General features: G+C 36.5%; 1 protein-coding gene across 6 annotated transcripts in view; it reads right to left on the reverse strand.

The window, feature by feature from the left end:
• The window catches only part of LOC105860097 (mitogen-activated protein kinase 8), a 134,766-nt gene that overhangs the window by 85,973 nt on the left and 27,490 nt on the right, over positions 1-21,303 (reverse strand). The window contains exon 2 of one of the 6 annotated variants that reach the window (XM_012744555.3): positions 9,539-9,606. The exons of 4 other annotated variants lie outside the window; for them this stretch is intronic. The gene's annotated coding sequence lies outside the window, so the exon portion shown is untranslated. Of the gene's footprint in view, positions 1-9,538; positions 11,241-21,303 lie in introns of those variants that run through there. One more of the 6 variants, XM_012744558.2, reaches the window with a different exon arrangement.

A 21,303-nucleotide genomic window follows, 5' to 3' on the forward strand; every position in this document is an offset into this window, starting at 1 on the left:
TTCACATGTTTCGCAAATATAAATTGTCTCTCTTCTTCCTCCTTTGATTTTTCTGTTAGAACAAACAACACAATCTTCGTGTTTTTTGTTAGGGTGAGGTGTGATTATATGGAGCTTTCCATGTAAACATTGCTCTAAGTTAGTGGATAATAATCTACCCCTGGAAGTTAGTGTACCATTGTCCTTTCATGCTAATGAAAACAAGATACTGAAAAAATAGACAAAAATCCCCCCTCCCCCCGTGGTGAAACTACGTGTGGAGTGTAAAAGGTTAATGTTTTAGGAATCCTCTCCCCCCCCAAAAAATTATAGAGGTTAATAAAAAGAAAATATGGTTTTTTGTTTTGTATTATTTTCCCATTAAGTCATATAAGCAACACACTGTGTTCTAGGCTTCAAGGAGGAAATAAAGATGATGCCTTGACTTCAAGGAATACAGAAACTAGTTAGTAGAAAGAAGACACTCAAGTTCATTTCCATGCAAGGCAGAAACAGGGTCAGAAAAGATACAAATAACACTGCTATGGAAATCTTTAAAGCTAAGAAATTAGCCTGAAATAAAGATAGCTTTCACTTACGTATTTTTCTTTCTGAGCTTCATTGTGTAGGAATAGAAAGAAGGTGGTGGAGATGAGGGATGTGGTGAAGAGAATGAATAGTGGGAGGAAAGGACAGAAACTGTCAAGAAAGAATAAGTGGTCTGTCTTGCTGGATATACAGGTTTCACAAAGGATCCAATGCTGAACAAGGCTAGAAATGTAGAATAAATTTATTTTTGTACCACAGACCACTGGAAAACCATCTGAGGACTTTAACGAGGTAAATGAACCTGGCATGGTCAATGGAAACGAGAAAAAGACTTGAGAAGTACTGGAAAGAATCAGTAGGATCTGCTAACCAACTGGACATAAAGGGAATGAGGAAGAAGTGAGAACTGAAGAAATTACAGTCTGTGTGCTAGGAAAGGTAGTCAATATTATTTACCCAAGCAGAAAACATACTCATTACATTATATAAATTCTCATTTTACATACAAATTAATGAGATGAAAGATGCAAGCTAAGGAGAGTACCTTAGGGAGGACCTACAATGAACTTTTGTTTTTAAAGGGGAAGGAAAGAAGAGAGGAAAGGAGGGAGAGAGACAGCAATAGGGAGGGAGATGGACAGCAACAGCCATCAGAGTAAGAAGGAAAACTTGGAGAAGTATAATATTAAATATTACAGGAGACAGCAATGTTAGTAGTACAGAGCGGCAAAAACTACACTGGCTTTAAAGAGTAAAGGTGGTGATATCTATGACACATTTCCTGTTTTAAAAGTATAGGCATTATTCTATAAGCAATAGGGAAGCATTTACACCTAGCAAAGGTAAGTTGAAAGAATTTATATTGAGAGACTACTGTGTATGCACTAGAAAAGGACATGAGGTCCTGTGGAGCAATAAGAGACTGAGGGGACAAGGGAAAAAAGGAGCAGATAGAAACATCAGGAAAATGAAAACACAAATAAGTGCAGTGGAGGTAAACACAAGTCTACCAAGAGAAATTGACCAAGAACAAATAAAGAGACTATCAAGTGAAGTTAGAAAAGGAAAAAGATGAAAACTAGTTCCAGACTTGATAATTTTGAGTTCCTAAGTGATGTGATCAGGTGGTGGAAACATAGTTATGGAAATACAGAAGTGGAGCAGGAAAAAGACAGCCAGTTACATCCCAGTATTTATCCCAGTCTTATTTTTCAGCTTTGGAAATCACAGCACACATATCATTCTGTGGTTTGCTTCTTTCACTTGATTTTATAACGGATATGTGTGTATATGCATGTGTGTGGCCATAATCGTTCCTTAATTGTTCTTATAGAATATTCCACTGCCACTAGACTACAGTTTATTTATCTGATCTGCTGCTGAGGGATATGTAGGCTGTTTCCAATTTGGGGCTATAATGAAAAGTGCTGCTATGAACATTCCTACAGATGTCTCTCATACACATATGCTCATGTTTTTCTAGGGTATTGACCTTATCTTTCAGGTATCTATAAGTTGAGCTGCTGGGTCAGAGGATAAGCACATGTTCAGCTTTACTAGGTGATACAAAATTACACTTTCCAAAGTGGTAACACCATCTTGGAGTGGACAGACTTTAATGAAAACTGGTATACCTAGCTTAGTTTTAATTTATATTTCTCTAAATACTAAGGAGACTGGACATCTTTTCTGTTTACTTTTCAATTTTCCACTTTTTGAAGTCTTTTTCTAGTTGATTTGTTCATATTCTTTACATATACTTGATAAGAGTCCTTTCTCAGTTATCTGCTGCAAATATCTTCCTCTAGTCATATGGTCTCTAACCACTCTCTATGGTTTGAGGCATACTGTCTCACTCCCCTTACAAAGTTTTCTCACAAAGAGTAGGTCTGAAACAATGTAGTTTATAAACTGATCATTCCCTTTCTTCATGGTCATCACTTTCTGTGTCTTGATTAACCACTTCGGTATGGCGCCCACCAGTCGTGAAACCTTGCCCACAGCCGGCACTCACAGTCCGCACAGTAGTGTGTGCTGTGCATTGATGACAAATCTGTTTTGCTCTTGTGTGATGAGGAAAACTTTAAAGCACTGAAAGCTTGTTTTACTTCACAGGCAGCTTTACTTGTAAATCACAATAGGTAACATATACATATATGTTTTCATTATATTATTTTTAAATGTTCACAATTTTATTTGATAAATGAAAAACTAGAAAAGTCAATTCAAAATTATGGACTAAAGTCGACGCTCTGCTATGCACGTTCATCTGTGGCTATCGACTACAGCTGACGCTCATACCGAAGTGGTTAAACATTACAAACGGTAAATTTTGTGTTATGTGTACTTTATAATTAAAAGATTAAAAAATAAGATTGATGGACCTTTGGTATGTTCATTAACCATTGATTATCTCTCAACAAACCACAAAGATATTGGTACTTACTATTTGGTGTTTGTGAGACTAAACAAAAGTAAAAGAAAGAAGGCACACACACACAAAAAAACCAATATGAGTGGTGAAAAAAAGGGACATGAGTACAGACACTACAGACATAAAATAGACAAAAGGATACCATAAAACAAGTTTTACGTCAATGTTTAGTCTGCTTGTTCTATCAGCTAATGAGACAATGAGACAAGTCCTAAACCCTTCCACTTCTGATTATGAATGTCTTTTTCCTCCTTGTATTTTATGCTTTTACATTATATATTTTGTAGTCATAGCACCAGATGTGTAATATTTAGAATTGTTTTGTTTTCATACCGAAGTGTTCAGTATACAACCTAATTTATCTCTAGCAAAGCTTTTTGCCTTAAAAAAAATCTACATTAGTATTGCATGATCTACCTTGTTTCCATCTTTTTACTTTCAACCTTTTTATACTTTTATTGGGGGGGGGGGCAAGGTAAACTGTATAGTTGGATTTTAAAAATTCAGTCTGACACTCAAATTAATTTCTATATTTGGATTTATAGCCATCACTTTGTTTTCTACTTATTCTGTGAACTATGTTTTTTCTGTGTTTTCTTCTTTTAGATTTTGTACTTTTCCTTATTTCATTCTCTAGGCTATTTTATAACTTTTTACCTCTATTTCTTTTAGTTGCTCTTCTTTATTATGACATATATGCTGACTAACTTTGGACTCTGAAAAGTTACATATCTTTACTCCCCTCACCAACAAGTACCTTAGAATACTAACCCCATTCTTCCTTCTTCTGATTTACATGCTGTCATTGGCATGTATATTAATTCTACTTTTAAAAGCCTATGAAACATGTTTACTGTATCATAAAAATCACTAACTGTTTAGATTATCTAAGATATTTACTACTTTTGTGTTTTTCATTCCTTCTTATACCTCAGGCCTTCCATCAGAGATTCACTTTCCCCTTGCCTAAAGTACATTCTTCAAAATTTCCTTTACTGAGTCCAGGTGCTGTGGCTCACACCTAGTACTTTGGGAGGTCAAGGTGGAAGGACTGCTTGAGTCCAGAAGTTTGAGACCACACTGGGCGATACAGCAAGACCTTGTCTCACAAAAAGTTTAAAAATTAGTCACATGTGGTGGCACATACTTGTAATCCCAGCTAGTCAAGAGGCTAAGGCAGGAGGATTGCTTAAGCCTGGGAGTTTGAGGTTGCAATGAGCTATGATCACATCATTACACTCTAGCCTGGGCAATAGGGTGAGATCCTGTATCCTATTAAAAAAAAAAAAATCCTTTAGCGAAAGACTTCCTAATTGCAAATGCTCAGTTTTTGTCAGTATGAAATCTATGAATTTCCCCTGATTTTTCCCCTTAGTATAGAATCCTAGGCTTTTTCTTTTTACTTAAGATAACATCCCAATGTCTTCTGGGTGTGACACTATTAAAAGGTAAATCTGCCTTCCTCCTTTCAAAGGTCTTTTCTTTGTCTTTGGTGCTATCCTGTTTCACTGTAACAAGGCTAAGCGAGAATTTATTTATTTAACCAGCTTAGGTTCCTGTGCTTTTGAATACGTAGGTTAATGTTGTTCATGAGTTGTAGAAATTTTTCAACCGTTATCCTTTCAACTGCTGTGAATTCACCATTTTCTCTTATGAAAGGCCATTCAGGTAATTATTTAGATATTCTTAAATTGGTGTTAACATCTCTTTCATGATTTACAACTGTTTCTCTTGAATACAAGTTGAATAATTTCTTTAGATGTATATTCCAGCTCATTATTTCCTTCTTCGAGTTTATATAATCTGCAGTAAAATTCATCTAGTGAGGATTTTTTAAGATAAAGCTTCAATTAATATAATTTTCAATTCTGTAATTTCTAGCTTAAAAAATCTCTTTGGATATTCTTCATAGTTTCTGAGAATTGGAACATATTTTCAACTTGTAATTTTGTTTAAACATATTAAGTACTTATTTTATATTCTCTGTTTGATCATTTCTATTTCCTACCAAGTCTGCTGCTGAGTCCTGCTCAACATGCTTAGTTTCCTTATGTTTTTATTTTTAACTGTCAATCACTCTACTTACTTAGAATTTTATTTCTGTGAAAATTTTCAGCCCTGGGTTAGACATGTTTCTCCAAAAGAATTTGTATTTGCTCCTACAAGAATCTTGGGATATTTTTGTCAGTCTGTCATTATGGGGATAAATCCAAATTGAACTGTCTTAGAGATTTTTCTTTTGGACCACCTAGATGGTATTAAATTCAAACTGCAAATCACACAAGGGTCAGCTGGTTGCTCAATCTAGGCAGTGATCTTAACCCATATTTACTTCAACAAGGTTTTATCTACACTAATAGTTTTTGAAGTGTGGTCCCCAACCAGCAAAATCAACATTACCTGGGAACATCTTAGAAATGCACATTTTAAAGGCCTCATCCCATGCCTACTGAATCTTAAACTCTGTGGATGTTGCTCAGCCAGCAATCTTTGTTTTAATAAGCCTTCCAGGTGATTCCAATACATATTAAAAACTGAGAGGCATGGAGAAAATGAATTTTCCTTGCAAGCTTAGAAGGATAGTGAGGTTGGTGGTGGTTTCCAGTTTAGTCCTCTGAGCTTTAGGGGAAAGAGGGAAGACCTATCAGACTCATCACCTCCAAAGAAAGATCTTATTTCCTTAGGTTCCTCAATGCTGAGGCTGAGTAAAAGAAACTCCAATTTAAGTTTTAGCAAATGCCCTCTGGGTAAAACCAGTTTAAATGCCACAGAATTAACTTCCCAGACATCCTGTACCTTCACACTAGGTTTTTTCTCTAAGAATTTTTTACTCAATGCTTTAACAAGGATTTTTTAAAACCTTAAATTTGAAATAATTATAGATTCAAAGGAAGTTGCAAAGGTAGTAACAGAGATCCCTTGTACCCTGCACCCAGATTCCCCAATGGTTACATCTTAATGAATTGTAGTATAAAATCAAAACTAGGAAGCTAACATTAGTACAACATGTGTATAGCTTTATATCACTTTATCACATGTGTAGACTAGCGCAAACCACAATCAAGGTACAGAACCATTCCATCATCACAAAGACTATCCCTTTATAGTCACACTCACGTCCCTCTTTGTTCCAACAATCCCAACCCCTAATCCGTGACAACAACTAATCCATTATCTGTTCTCCATTTCTGTAATTTTCTCATTTCCAGAATGTTACATAAATGAAATCATACAGTATGTGACTTGAGAGGTTGGCTTTTCTCACTCAGCACAATGTCTTTAACCCTTTGCACTCGGATGTCGAGTGTGGATAATGTCGAATGGATAATGAGAAAAAAGCAAGCAAGTGCAAAGGGTTAAGATCTACTCAAATCTTGGCATATACATCACATCCCTTTTTCACTGCTGAGCAGGATTCCACGATATGGATGCACCACAGATGTCCCAAAGATTTTCTACCACATCTTTTAAAAGTGTTATAGTTGTACAGTTTACATTAAGAATGATCCATTTAGGGTTAATTTTTATATAAGGTATGAGATTTAGATTGAGGGTCATTTTGTTGACTGTGGATAACCAACTATGCCAGCAATATTTGTTGTAAAGGCCATCCTTCCTCCATTAAATCTCTTTTGCACCTCCGTCAAAAATCAATTGACCTTACTTTTGTGGAGCTATGTCTGGGTTGCTAGTCTGTTCCACTGACCTATACATCTCTCTGTTCACTAATACCACACTGGCTTGTTTATTGTAGCTATAAAATAAGGCTTAAAATCGAGTAGAGAGATTCCTCCCACTTTTTCTTTTTTCAAAACTACTGGAAAAACTAGCTACTGCAGTTTCTCTGCCTTTCAGTATAAAATTAGGATAATTTTGTCTATATCTACAAAAAAAATTTTCATGGGATTTTGGGAAAATAGACAACTATACTATGTTCAGTCTTCCAATCTATGAAAACATTATGTCTCTCCATTTATTTAGGTCTTTGATTTCTCTCAACAGCATTTTAGTTTCCAGCATACAAGTCCCATACATGATTTGTTAGATTCATATTTAAAAATTTCATTTTGTAAGCAATTCCAAATACTATTGTAATTATAATTTCAGTTTCCACATGTTCATTGCTAAGGAAGACAATACAATTAATTTTGGCATATTTGTTTTGTATCCTGTGATCCTGCTGAGCGTATTAGTTCTACAAGAATTTTCATAGATTACTTGGGATTTTCTACATAAACGATTATGTCACAGCAAAAAGTACAGTTTCATTTCTCCCTTTCCAATCTATATGCCTCCCCTCCCCCCATCTTATTGTCCTGGCTGGAACTTCCAATACTATGATGAGTAAGAGTTGGGAGTATGCAAATACTTGCCACCTTGTTTCCAATCATAGGAGGAAAGCATGCAGTCTTTCATCAAGCATGATATTAACTATATATTTTCTGTGGATGTTCTTTATCCAGTTGAGGAAGTTTCCTTCTATTCCTAGTTTTCTAATAGTTTAAATCATAAACGGTGTTGAACTTTGTCAAATGCTTCTACAACAATTGATAGGATCATGTGATTTTCTTCATTATTTTGTTAATATGGTACATTGACAGATTTTCAAATATTAATCCAACCTTGCAGCCCTGGAATAAAGTCCACTTGGTTATAGTGTATAATTCTATTTCTATAATGCTGAATAATATTTTCTATAATGCTGAATAACATTTTCTTAGAGTTTTTTACATAAGTACTTATGAAAAAGATTGGTCTTCTTTATTGGTAACTTTATTTTTTCATATTTTCTTTGGTTTTGGTAGCAAGATAATACTGGCTTCATAAAACAGTCCAGCAGAGACTGTGTACAAACAGTGCAAATTCTTCTTTATAATTCTGGTAGAATTCTCCAGTGAAACCATGTGGGCCTGTTTTCTTCTCTTTCTTTCTTTCTTTCTCTCTCTCTCTCTCTCTCCCTCCCTTCCTTTCTTTCTTTTACGCACCTTCCCCTTGTTTGTTTATTTATTTATTTATTTTTTGAGACAGAGTCTCACTTTGTTGTCCAGGCTAGAGTGAGTGCCGTGGCATCAGCCTAGCTCACAGCAACCTCAATCTCCTGGGCTCAAGCGATCCTACTGCCTCAGCCTCCCAAGTAGCTGGGACTACAGGCATGCGCCGCCATGCCCAGCTACTTTTTTCTATATATATTAGTTGGCCAATTAATTTTGTTTCTATTTAAAGTAGAGATGGGGTCTCGCTCTTGCTCAGCCTGATTTCAAACTCCTGACCTCAAGCAATCCGCCTGTCTCGGCCTCCCAGAGAGCTAGGATTACAGGCGTGAGCCACCGCGCCCGGCCTAGTTATTTATTTTTTTTTAGAAACATGGTCTCACTCTGCCACCAAGGCTGAAGTGCAGTGGCAAGGTCATTGCACATAGTTCACTGCACCTTCACACTCCTGGCCTCAAGCAATCATGTTGCCTCAGCCTCCAAAGTAACTGGAACTACAGGCACATGCCAACATGCCTGGCTAATTTTTTTTACTTTTTGTACAGACAAGGTCTCACTATGTTACTCAGGTTGGTCTCAAACTCAGGGGGGCTCAAGTGATCCTTCCACCTCAGCCTCCCAAAGTGCTAGGATTATAGGCGTGAGCCACCACCACCTCTACCAGCCTTTCTGGGACTGTTTTCATTTTAAAATTATAAATTAGATTTCCTTAAAGGTCATAGCACTATGCAAATTATCTATATCACTTTGGGTGAGTTGTGGTCATATTTTCTGAAGAATAAATTCATTTCATCAAAAGTTGTCTAATTTATTGGTATAGAGTTTTTAAAATAATATTTCCTTGTCATCCCTTTTGATGTCTGCAGGGTCTGTACAGTTAAGCAGCCCAAATCTGAAACTTAATGAGCACCAACATGTGTGCAAACGAAATGCTTACTTGGGGCATTTTCGCATTTTGGATTTTTGAATCTGGGATGCTCAACCAATGCAAATTATTCCCAAATCAAAAAAAAAATATGAAACACTTTTGGGTCCCACACATTTCAGACAAGGAATACTTGTCTTTTGGTAATTTGTGTATTTTGTCCTTTTTTCTGTCAGTTTTGTTAAACCTTTATCTGCTGAGTTTTTTATTTTGGTTATTGCATTTTTCAGTTGTAAAATTTCCACTTGGTTATTCTTTATATCCTATATTTATTCACTAAGACTTACTCTATGTTGAGAATTTCCATTTTTTTCATTAGTTTCAAAAACATTCATAATTGGTTGTTGAAACATTGTCTTGATGGCTGCTTTAAAATTCTTGACAGATAATTCTTAACATTTGTGTTCTTTCAGTGTCAGCAGATATTAATTATCTTCTATAATTTGAGTGAGACTTTATGAGAGATTTTCCATTGAAACCTGGATATTTGGGTTATTACATTAGGAGACTCTGGATCTTATTTAAATATTTGATTATGGTAGGCTTCTCTGGCACTGCTCTGGTGGAGGAACTGCCAAGAGGAAGATGGAAGTGCAGGCTCTTCACTAGGCTTTTGTAGCCCATAGGTGGAGGGCGAGGGACAAAAAGGGGAACTCATACTCAGCCAAGGTAGGAGAGTTCTGGTTCCCTTCCGCTGGTCACTGCTTCCCACATGATCTCCGGTGACACTACGGAAGGAAGGGTCGTCTTGTTACAGCCTGAACAGTGTGAAAGTCTAAGTCCCCACTTGGCCTTTGCCAATTGGGGTGATTTTTTTCTATGTCCTCTGGCTGGAGTGGAATGGTTATTTTCTAAAATTTTTATGTCCTGCTAGGCTACCTGTTTCCTGGTTTCAGCTAGAGTATAAATTTTTCTTGGGGCTTTTGTCTGTGCCCAACATTTCAGAATTGCCAGCTCTCCACACCCATTCTATGTGAGGCACTATATGAAAACCGAGGATTTTTTACCATTATATTATTTGCATCCTGAGCTGATCCACCTTCTTCTCTCCACTTTTCTCTCTTAGCTGTACTCAGCAGGAATAATAGGAGAAAGTACATCTATCCTACCTTGGAAGCAAAAGTCTGTACTGCATTACTCTTAAGTTTACTTGTATTTTCTTCAGGGTTAGGCTGGATAGGGAGAGGTCTGTAAGTTGTGTGTGTGTATGTGTGAAAGAGCAGGGGTCGGGGGAGAGGAGAATAAGATCTTGCACTCAAGGGAAATGTTCCTAATTCATCTCATTCATTTGTCTCCTTCTGACTCTACAAGTACTTGGTAATTTTATTTCACAAAATATTTAGGATTGGCTTTCTACCAGAAAATGACAAAAAGCCCAAGAATTGTACACTGGCTGGCTCATTAGTCAAACTGAGAAGGTACCCATTAGTTGAGAGGGTCAACCACAAGGGAACTAAAGTGGATAATTCACAAAAATAAATATTGTATCAAGCCATGGAACTGGGAGTTCCTGACAAGTTTACCTAGATCTCTAATTTGATTTCCTATGGTCTTGTTTACTGTCTGCATACTTTAAGAAAAAAGTATGTTAACGTTTCCCATTATGATCAATAAAAACAGACCGTCTCTATTCTGCTGGTCTTAGGCCTGAAATTCAACCACATCTTAGATTAATATTGTAATTCTTGGATTCCTCAGCAATTTCACAATGTTTTTAAATGTTCGTACCTTTTTTTAAAAACTTTTAATTTTTCTGTATCACTTTGTTTTAGATAATTTTCTTTCAGAAAAAGTGTCTACTTAGACTTTGTTTACTGACTCTGTCTGGATATCAGTGGACAGAAAGACAGAATGCAAGACGTGCACCATCACATAACAACCTTAACTATAATTCCTTAACTCCTACAGCATTTTAACTTCCCTTGTCTCACAGTAATTCTAATTACATAATCTTGGCATATTTATATACATACTATCTCCCCATGAACTGTAGGCATGTGAAGGTGGAAAAATTGCAATTAATCTTTTAAACGCTCCCAAAGTATTTAGCCTGTTGCTTTGCTTATAGAAGATATTCAAAAATATACTTTGAATTTAAATTAATCAGGAAGATTAATGAGAGTAGGGAATATATCAACACTGAGATCCTGGTGAGAAAACAGTCTGCCTATTCAGAAATATATGGTAAGAATGGCCACCACCAAAATAGTCAATCAGGTTCTGATGTGAAACTCTCCAAAGTAGACATGAAAAGAAGAGATGCTTTCATTAAGTACATGATGAAAAACTAATGAATAGCAGGAAACAACAGCAGATAGCCACTCTGGCAATAATCTTAAACAGGTGTAGCTCTTTAGGAATAAAGACAACAAGGAGTTATAAACATTACCAGAATCTATAAAATCAAAAGTAGCTCACAAAATTAGTACAGTCTTAAAAATGTATATAGAAAAAGCAAATCTGTTACCCTAAACTTTCTAAGCTTCATCTGGATCATATTTACTTACAACAACTTTCAAAAGTGACCAACTATAGTTGCCTCTATGGTCAGAGGGGACCTATAATGAGAATCAAAATATTATGTGATCTTTGTTTACAGATAGTTCTGTACTTTACCAACTATTTAATATGTGCTATTAAATACTACTCGCGTAATACTCAAGTGAATCCTGGCTAAGTCAGAGAGACTCAAGGTACACCAGAAATGTTTAAGGGGTAATCAGTCTAAGATTTAAACTACTGCAAACCTACATATCAATTAACCTAGATTTGTAATTGATCAATCTATTACACATATTCCCAGATATTTTTATGTTTACTACCATCTTTTTTTTCCCTGCCTCATTCCACTTCTGGCTTTTTTACTACCTTTACTGTCTTCTCTTGAAACAGCAAAATCAAAAACCTACAAAAGCTGCAGTGCTTGCCTTGCGAGGCAAGACAAAACTTCAATCAACTGAAGCTTTCACTTAAGAAAGGACACTGGGCCTAGTGCCTGCCACGTCAAAGAAAAGGGCATTCAAAGAAAATATTTAAAGCCCAAATGCCCACTATCATCCCCATGAAGTTTCATACCTCTGTGACCTTCACCCAGGCCTCCACTCCTCCCCAGTCCTCCCAGATCTTTCTATGGAGCCATTAGAACTGCAGCTCCAAATTCCCCTATACCATTGCTCCTCAATTTATGATGGGATTATATTCCAAGTCAAAAATGCATTTAATACCCTCAATAAACCAATCATAAAGTCGAAAAATCGTAAGTCCAATCACTGTAAGTCCAGATGCTCCTCAACTTACAATGAGGTTGTTCTGATAAACCCATAGCAAAGTCAAAAAAATTTAAGTCGAGCTGTCATAAATTAGCATCTGTATCCTTAATTTTTTTTGGCAAGCATCTGTTTTGCCTCTTTTTTTTTTTTTTTTAAGAGACAGAGCACTCTATCATTCAGGCTGCAGGGAAGTGATATGATCATAGTTCACTGTAACCTCAAACTCCTAGAGTTAAGCAATCCTCCCACCTCAGCCTCCTCAGTAACTAGGACTAAAGGCACGAGCCACCACACCAAGCTAATTTTTAAAAAATTTTTGTTGAGACAAGGTATCACTATGTTGCCCAGGCTATTCTCCAATGCCTGAGATTAAGGGATCCTCCCACCTCAGCCTCCCAAAGTGCTAGGATTATAGGCATGAGCCACCATGCCCACCCTGTAGCTTTGCTTTGAATGAAACCTTGCTGCTATCTCAAAATACCGCTTCTCCTACTGCCCTCTCAAATGGTGCTACAGGTATCCTTACTCCTTACTCCATCATTCCCCAACTCTAAGACATACTCAAAACCTTACTCCTTTAAAGCTCAAATTAACTCAGCTATAGCTGTTCCTCTCTTTGTTGCTATGATCTACCAGTCTCCTAGTTATGCCCCTCACTGAGTGAGGACATTCAAACCTAATTAAAGGTATCCCCTTTACCCTAAGCCCTGCTATCTCTCTGGGTGATATCAATATCCCTGACACCAAACTCTCCAAAACAATGAGCTTACAGTTCTTTGACATGCTCATCTACAGTAACCTACCCCACCTCCTACCCCTAGCCACCTATTCACATGGTCACTACCTAGATCTGGTCACCATCTGAAATTGATCCACTTGTAGAAAACATAGTTCAGGTATTATACTCTAACCACAATTTCTACTTCTGGTAACTTGCTTTACCACCATCAATATGAATACTGTTTGACCTCAAGATGGTCTCTAGTACCTGAACTTTCTACCTTTTCCCCATCTATCCTCTTTTTACTAGATTCTTTTTTAGGCAATTTAAATTCCACACTCCATCCTGTTAAAAATACTCTTATCAATACCCCAAATTCCTTAGATTCCTGTCTTGCAAAAGACCAACCCCAGATGAACCCAGATATCTACTTTCTCCATATCTACACCAAACTGCAAATAGGAAAGGTAACAGATTAGGGGCTGCATTAGATTCTCTCCTAGGAGCTTAAACTCTACTATAAATTGCACATGCAAGGGATCTAGGTTGCGCCTCCTTAATGAGAAGCATCATTTAATGCCTGATGATCTGAGGTGGAGCAGAGGTAGTGATGCGAACACTGGGCAGCGCCTGCAAATACTGATTATCATTAGCAGAAAGGTGTGACTGCACAATAAATGTAATGTGCTTGAATCATCCCAATTCAAGTGCATCCAATCCCCATTATTTCCTTTCTTTCACAGAAGAAAAGCGATCAAATATGAAGTCTTACAACTTTACCAAACACCTTATTCACTTAACACTCTCCAATTTGCCTTCTGCGTCCATGAAACAGGCCTCTCTGAGGCTACCAATGGGACATTTTTTTCAATTCACATTTAACTTGATCTTTCAGAAGCACTTGACGTTGTTGATCAACTGAATCCTTGAAGCATTCTCTTCCCTGTATGGTAGGCTGCAAGATGCTCCCCTGAAGATATCAAGGGGTACTAATCTTTGGAACCTGTGAATGTTATATGGCAAAGTGTTGGCAGATGTGATCAAATTAAGGATTTTGAGATGGGATTATCCTGGATTATCTGGTGGGACCTAAATGCCATAATGAATGTCTTATAAAACAGGCAGAGGGACATCAGACACACGGAAGAGGCAATGTGACCATGGAGGCAGTGACTGAAGTGGTCAAGTGGGGACAAGTCAAGGAATGCCAGCAGCCACCAGAAGCTGGAAGGGGCAAGGTACAGATTCCGTTCTAGAGACCCTGAGGGATGATATCCTGATTTCAGCTCAGTAATGCGGATTTCAGAATTCTGGCCTCCAGAACTGTGAGAGAATAAATTTCTGTTCCATCAAGCCAGTAAAATTTTGGTAATTGTTAAAGCAGCCATAGGAAACTAATACAAAATAACTTTTTTAATAATTCACTGTCCTAGATTTTCTGAAATCAGTTCTTCTCAGGCATCTTTAATGATTCATGGTCCTCTCTACCTGGACATTAAAAAGGGGAATTCCTCGAAAACCAGGACTTCTTTTCTCTTTCTACATTCCTCTGCTCTGGTTAATCTCATCCGCACCTACAGCAATTACCACCTTGATACAATAAATCCAAGTGTGTATCTCTAAGTTTGATCTCTCCTCTGATTTCACACCAAACTGCCTACATGTCTTTTCCACTTGGATATCCCAAAAGTACCTCAAATTCAACATATCCAAAAGCCAATCCTCTTTCAGTGTTCTTACCTCAGCAAATGGTACAAAACTACGTACCTACTTACACTAGATCCTAGGAGTTATTCTTGATATCTCATTCTAGTCCCCATGTAAAAACAAACAACAGGTTGATTTTACCATTGTCCCTCTAAATATCTCTTGAACCCGTCCACACTACCATATTTCAAGCTACCATGAACTCTTACCTGGACCACTGAAATAGTTTCCTAACAGATCTGCCATACTCTATCCATTCTTCACACTATCAAAAAACTCTATACATAAAATTATGTTTTCAAATTTAAAATCAGATCACTCATTCCTCAATGACTTCTACTGCTCTCTCAAATTTCTAAATGTATAATAACAGACTTTTTATAAAAAATAAGATTCTGAATAACTTTTACTCTTTTGTGATCCAGCCCCTGCATATTACTCTTGTCACATCTTTCGCCATCCTCCAAAACTCAGTTCTCTGCAGTCTAACCACTACATCAGCCTTCCCTCAGTTCCTTGGAATATGCAAGGCTCTCCCCTGATAGCTTCTGAATGAACATGCTTTCCCTCAGCCTGGACTACTCTGCTCATGTCTACTCAATCTACTTCCTTTTCCTTACTACTGAGCTCCTGCTCATCTTTCAAATCTCAAATTTCAGTTCAGCTACCACCTTTCTCAGAACGTTTTTCCCTGACCGTCTAAATTGGTTTCTCATACACTTTTATGGCACCATGTTCTTCTCCTTATACTTATCAGCATTCTATTTACTTATTTTTACAATTAGTTCTCTTCTTCACTAGAATATAACTCCAAGAAAGCAGGGAATGCTTGTTGTAGTCACTCTATATTTTGAAAGCCTAAGCATAGTACCTGGCATATAGGAAGCACCAAATAGTATTTGCCAATTGAAAAATAAAATCTATTACAGTTTGAATACACACACACACACACACACACACACACACATTTTTTAGGTTGATGTAAAAGTAATTGTGGTTTTGGACTGTGAATTTTAAATCATTATAACTAGGCGCATCTTTATTAATCAAAATAAGAACCATTACAACAACACATTTTTGCCAATAAGTTTATTATTTGTCAATAAGTTTGTTTATTCCCGTAGTGTAAAAATCCTTGCTTCGGGATTCAATGAACTCTTGGAAAGCATTTTCTGCATCCTGCTGATTGTGGAAGGGTTTTCCCTGCAAAAACTTGTCCAGATGCTTGAAGAAGTGGTAGTCAGTTGGCGAGAGGTCAGGTGAATATGGCGGATGAGGCAAAACTTTGTAGCCCAATTCATTCAACTTTTGAAGTGTTGGTTGTGTGATGTACACTCGGCCGCTGTTGTGGAGAAGAACTGGGCCCTTTCTGTTAACCAATGCCAGCTGCAGGCTTTGTAGTTTTTGGTGCATCTCATCAATTTGCTGAGCATACTTCTCATATGATACTGGTTTCGCAAGGATTCAGAAAGCTGTAGTGGATCAGACCAGCGGCAGACCACCAAACAGTGACCATGACCTTTTTTTGGTCAAGTCTGGCTTTGGGAAGTGCTTTGGAGCTTCTTCTTGGTCCAACCACTGAGCTGGTCATCACTGGTTATCATATAAAATCCACTTTTTGTTGCATGTCACAATCCAATGGAGAAATGGTTCGCTGTTGTTGCATACATTAAGAGAAGACAACACTTCAAAAAGATAATTTTTTTGATTTTCAGTCAGTTCATGAGGCACCCACTTATCAAGCCTTTTCACCTTTCCAATTTGCTTCTAATGCTGAACCACAGAATGGTTGACATTGAGGTCTTCGGCTTCTCCTATAGTTTTAAAATAACTTGATAATTGCTCATTGTCAACAATTGGTCGTTGTCAACTTCCAGTAGTTGGCCACTGCGCTCATCTTCAAGGCTGTCATGTCCTTTACAAAACTTCCTGAACCAACACTGCACCATACGTTCATTAGCAATTCCAGGGCCAAATGTGTTGCTGATGTTGGGAGTTGTCTCCACTACTTTACAATCCATTTTGAACTCAAATAAGAAAATCACTCAAATTTGCTTTTTGTCTAACATCATTTCCATAATCTAAAAATAAATATAAAATAAACAGCAAGTTTTACTAAGTCATTAGCAAAAAAAATAAAGCAAGAAACATGCATTAAAATAATGTATAACATAATCATACTTATTTAAGAATGTATTCCAACATCAAAGGCAAATTTCAACAATGCTAAAACCACAATTACTTTTGCACCAACCTAAATATCTTCCAATATGTTTGGAACCAAAAGTGTTTCAGATTTAGAATTTTTTCAGACTTCGTAATACTTGTATTATGTACTTGCTGTTTGAACATCTCAAATCCAAAATGAGCATTTCCTTTGAGCAGCAAGTCAGTGCTCAAAAAGTTTCATATTTTGCAGCATTTCAGATTTCTGGATTTGGGGTATTCAGTCAAGTATGAGTGCCCTGGAAGCCACCTAACCTTTCTTCCTTTACCTTTTGCATTTAATTACTAAGGCTGTCAATATGTTTTAATCCAAACCCACAGCTATTTAGATTCTCCTAAAATAAAAAAAAAAATTTCCCTGTCCAATATTACCCATTATATATTGAATAGGATTTGTTTCTATTAAAACTGTAATTCTTAAGGCAACTCTAAAAAAAAATGAATTAACATAAATTCTGTGTTTGGTATGGTGAGTTTGGTATGGTGGGTAGATCAGATTTACCCAAAAAGTGAACAAAGTATATGAAACTGTTGTCAGACACTGGACAACAAAGAGATTAGGATTGCAACCCCTGAAAAAGGAAGAACAAATTAGGTAAGCCCTATCACTACCCTGCCACCTGGCTGGGGGTTCTTTCCAAAACACTGTGTAGAATGGGCCATACCGAATACAGCATAACAGCTTCACTGAGTTGAAGAGACATATCAGGAAGGTGAAAGGGAATGTAGTTTACAGGGCAGCGTAGAGAGAAGAGAGCTACTCAGAGAAAGCCAGAAACTGACATAGGGATTCTCTTGTGTTTTTGACTGAATCTGCACATGCTTATTAAGGCAAAACTTCACAAGTCTGAGGCAAAAGGCAAATGCCAGGAGCCATAAGACTAACAAGTCTCAGAATTTATTTAGAAGCAATGATAAGAATTATCACAGATTTCTCATCTGAAATTACACAAGTCAAATATAAGAAAACTATAGCTTTAAAGTGCTGAAAGACAAAAGTGTCAACCCAGAAACACCTAATTTGCCCTTTTCATTCACATTCTTTTACATGTATATAGCAGAGTTTTCTACAAGGTAAGCAATCTGTGATAACAGGTTGTACTAGTTTTTCTATGGAAAAATAGTTCTTTTTCACAAAAACATTGTTTATGTTAACTTTAATTGGTTTATTACTTTGTAAATGAACTAATGAATAAATAGTTTTAAAAGTTCTTAGTTTTAGTTTCTGATAAGGTCTATTTCAATAGCTATAGGTATATTAGCTATTTCAATAGCCCATATGAAAAGCTCCTTGAGATCTTCAATAATTTTTAAAACCATAAAGACATTCCAAGACTAAAAAGTGTGAGAACTGATGCTTTAGCAATAGCAGGCCTATCAAATTAGCATTGCCCTGTGATGTCACAGGGCCTATGGGAAAGTTTTTCATTGCAAATTCTATTTCTTTAAATAAATACATAGCTTGCCAGGCATGGTGGCTCATGCCTGTAATCCTAGCACTCTGGGAGGCCGAGGGGGGAGGATCAATTGAGCTCAGGAGTTCAAGACCAGCCAGACCAAGAGTGAGACCTTGTCTCTACTAAAAATAGGAAAAATTAGCCAGACATGGTAGCACACGCTTGTAGTTACAACAACTTGTGACTAAGGCCGGAGGACCACTTGAGCGGGGGAGTTTGAGGTTGCTGTGAGCTAGGCTGGCGTCACGGCACTCTAGACCAGGTGAAAGAGCAAGATTCCATCATTCATTCATGAATAAATAAACATATACACAGAGCTTTCTTTTTGCGTCAGTCTGGGTAATGCATATCTTTAAAAAGAATGAATCCATTTCATCTAAGTTGTTCAATTATTAGTGCATAGTTATTTATGATATTCCCTTGTTCTTTTAATATTTGTAGAATATGTTGTGAGGTCCCTCTTCTACTCCACATATTGAAAATTTGTGGTTTCTCTTTTTTTATACTGATCAGTCTAGTTAGAGATTTAACAATTTTACTTTTTTCTAAAAAGTATTAATTATATAAATCTTGGTCCTCAAATATCTGACACAGATGGAGTTTTCCTCTGGCCCTGTCAATTCTCAGACATACCATGCTATGATAATAGTGGTATAAAGGAAAACAGCAACACGCAGAGCACACTGATTGAGTATTTTCCAAATGATCTATGTATGATGTTTCAAACACATACAGGGGCAAAAGACTCCTTTAAAATGCAAGGTAGACCAATGGATATTTAATAGAATATGAAAATTTTATTTCTGTGGTTTCAGATTTTGTCCAGCAGTTACTTTGTTATATTCTGACACAGAGGAGGAGTATCCAATTATTTGTATGATTAATTGGGAAGTCACATAAGGAGTTCTGCTGTATACTGAAACACAATGGTTACCTCGGGAAAAGCACTTGTGAGACACTTTTTTATGGAACACCATTTTCACTTGAAAGAAAGACGGATAGACAAACTATAGTTATTTGGACTACAGTATTTGAAACACATTTTTTTTGAAAATGAACAAAGTGAGACTATCACTTCAAGGAAAATAAATGACAGCATTTATTACCAATGATAAAATTCAAACTTTTAAGTGAAAATTAAAATTTTGGAAAATTTACATCAATCCATATAAGGGATTTGAAGATTTTGCTGATGAGAGTAGTAGTAATATTAATAAATAATCTGATGTTATAATGCAGTAGCTCTCAAACTTCCTGGTATCAGCAACCCTTTATAGTGTTTAAAATTTTAAGGATCAAAATTTAGAGAACTTTGTTAACAGTAACTTTTATTTATGTTGATATATCAATATTTAATATATTAGAACTGAGCACTTAAATTTAAGTTCATTTTAAAATAATAGCAAAGCAACTGCATATCGATGTAACTAGCATTCTGATGGAAAATAACTTTAAAAAAAAAAAAAAAAAACCTAGTGAGAAAAGTGCCAGTGTTCTACATTTTTGCAAATCCCTTTGTTGTCTGGCTTAATTTCTGACAGCTGGATTCTCTTACATGCTTCTTTATTCAGTCTGTTGTCATATCATAGGTCAGGTCATGTGGCCTCTACCAAACAATTGAGAACAGACATGAAAAAGGCAAACAACATTTCATTATTGCTATGAAAACAGTTTTGATTTCCAGTACCCCCCTGAAACCTCTTCACATTAAGTTAAAGTTAAGAGACAGTAATAAACCTTAGCAGATTAAGACACAAAACACCCAATGCTGCAAATCTCTTATTTTATAAAAATTCTTACTCTGTTAAGGACACGTTTCTTTTAAGCAAAATCTATTTTCTTAGACTTTATCTCTAATCAAATCAAAGCAGTTATCACTACTCTAGTCCCCAATTAATGTATGCTAATACAATTTTGGGATCCTCATAAACATATACATTTAAGTGTGCAGCTATGTATTAAATATATTATTCCTCACACATGCACAAAATATAAAATACACCAAAATATTACTAGTTAGATTATGAGTATTTTTTATCTTTTTATCTTTTTTTTCAATATTTATATTAACATGCATTTGCCTTTGGCTTTTAAAACAGAAATGAAGAAATATGCTTCCTGCTGCTCTCTCCTTATCAGAAATTGCTAATACTCCTTTCAAAAGGAGTATGCCCTGATTTTGGGGAACCAGCAGGCCTTAGCAACTACAACTGTGAGGAGGCAGAGAATAAGGACAAAAATACACGAGGAAATAGGATGCAGAGGACCCCATGTTAACAAATCAACGAACTGGAATTTAGAATTCTGATCCAAGAATCTAGGACTTCCAGTAAAATATGTTCTTCCCATAAAATAATGATCCTCCTCCTACAGTTCCAACAGTAATTATGTACACCAATAAACTAGTTACAAACATTTATCTTTTTGTACCTTATGAAGTGTTTTCACTTACTCTTCTTCAATCTTGTATCATCACAGGTGTTAATACTTTAAAATTCATATGCTAAATGGAATTAACATACTTTTTAAAAAGTAAGCCTCATCTCTTTGGACATCATCACTATCAAAAAAATATCTGTTTCCTGGCCAAACAGAATTGCAACAAAGGGCCGACAAACTCAAAGCAATGAAATACAAGATCCTGAATGCTTCCAACTGGGGATCTCAAAACTCTATTACTTAAATAACTGGTGTTTGCAATGCCACACCAAGGCATTATGGTAATAAGAGTGACATCCACTACATCATAATCAACATGAAGTGGAGGGGAGAACATGATGCAGAATCACAAACAATTCTTCTACTTAACTGGCAAAGGAGAGAGAGACAGCACAAAGCAGTGGTCAGGAGGCTCAGCGTCTGGAGCAGATTGTCTGGATTCAGATTCTGTCCCATCACGCATTAGATGTATGACCTTGGGCAAGTTATTTAACCTCACCCTGCCTCAATTTCCCCATTTATAAAATGGAGGAGAAGAGAAAATAATACTATCCACCTACAAGGTTATGAAGAAGTAAATTAGTTACCATTTGTACAGTGCTGGCA

Source organism: Microcebus murinus, chromosome 14, assembly GCF_040939455.1.
Source record: "Microcebus murinus isolate Inina chromosome 14, M.murinus_Inina_mat1.0, whole genome shotgun sequence".
Classification (NCBI taxonomy): domain Eukaryota; kingdom Metazoa; phylum Chordata; class Mammalia; order Primates; family Cheirogaleidae; genus Microcebus; species Microcebus murinus.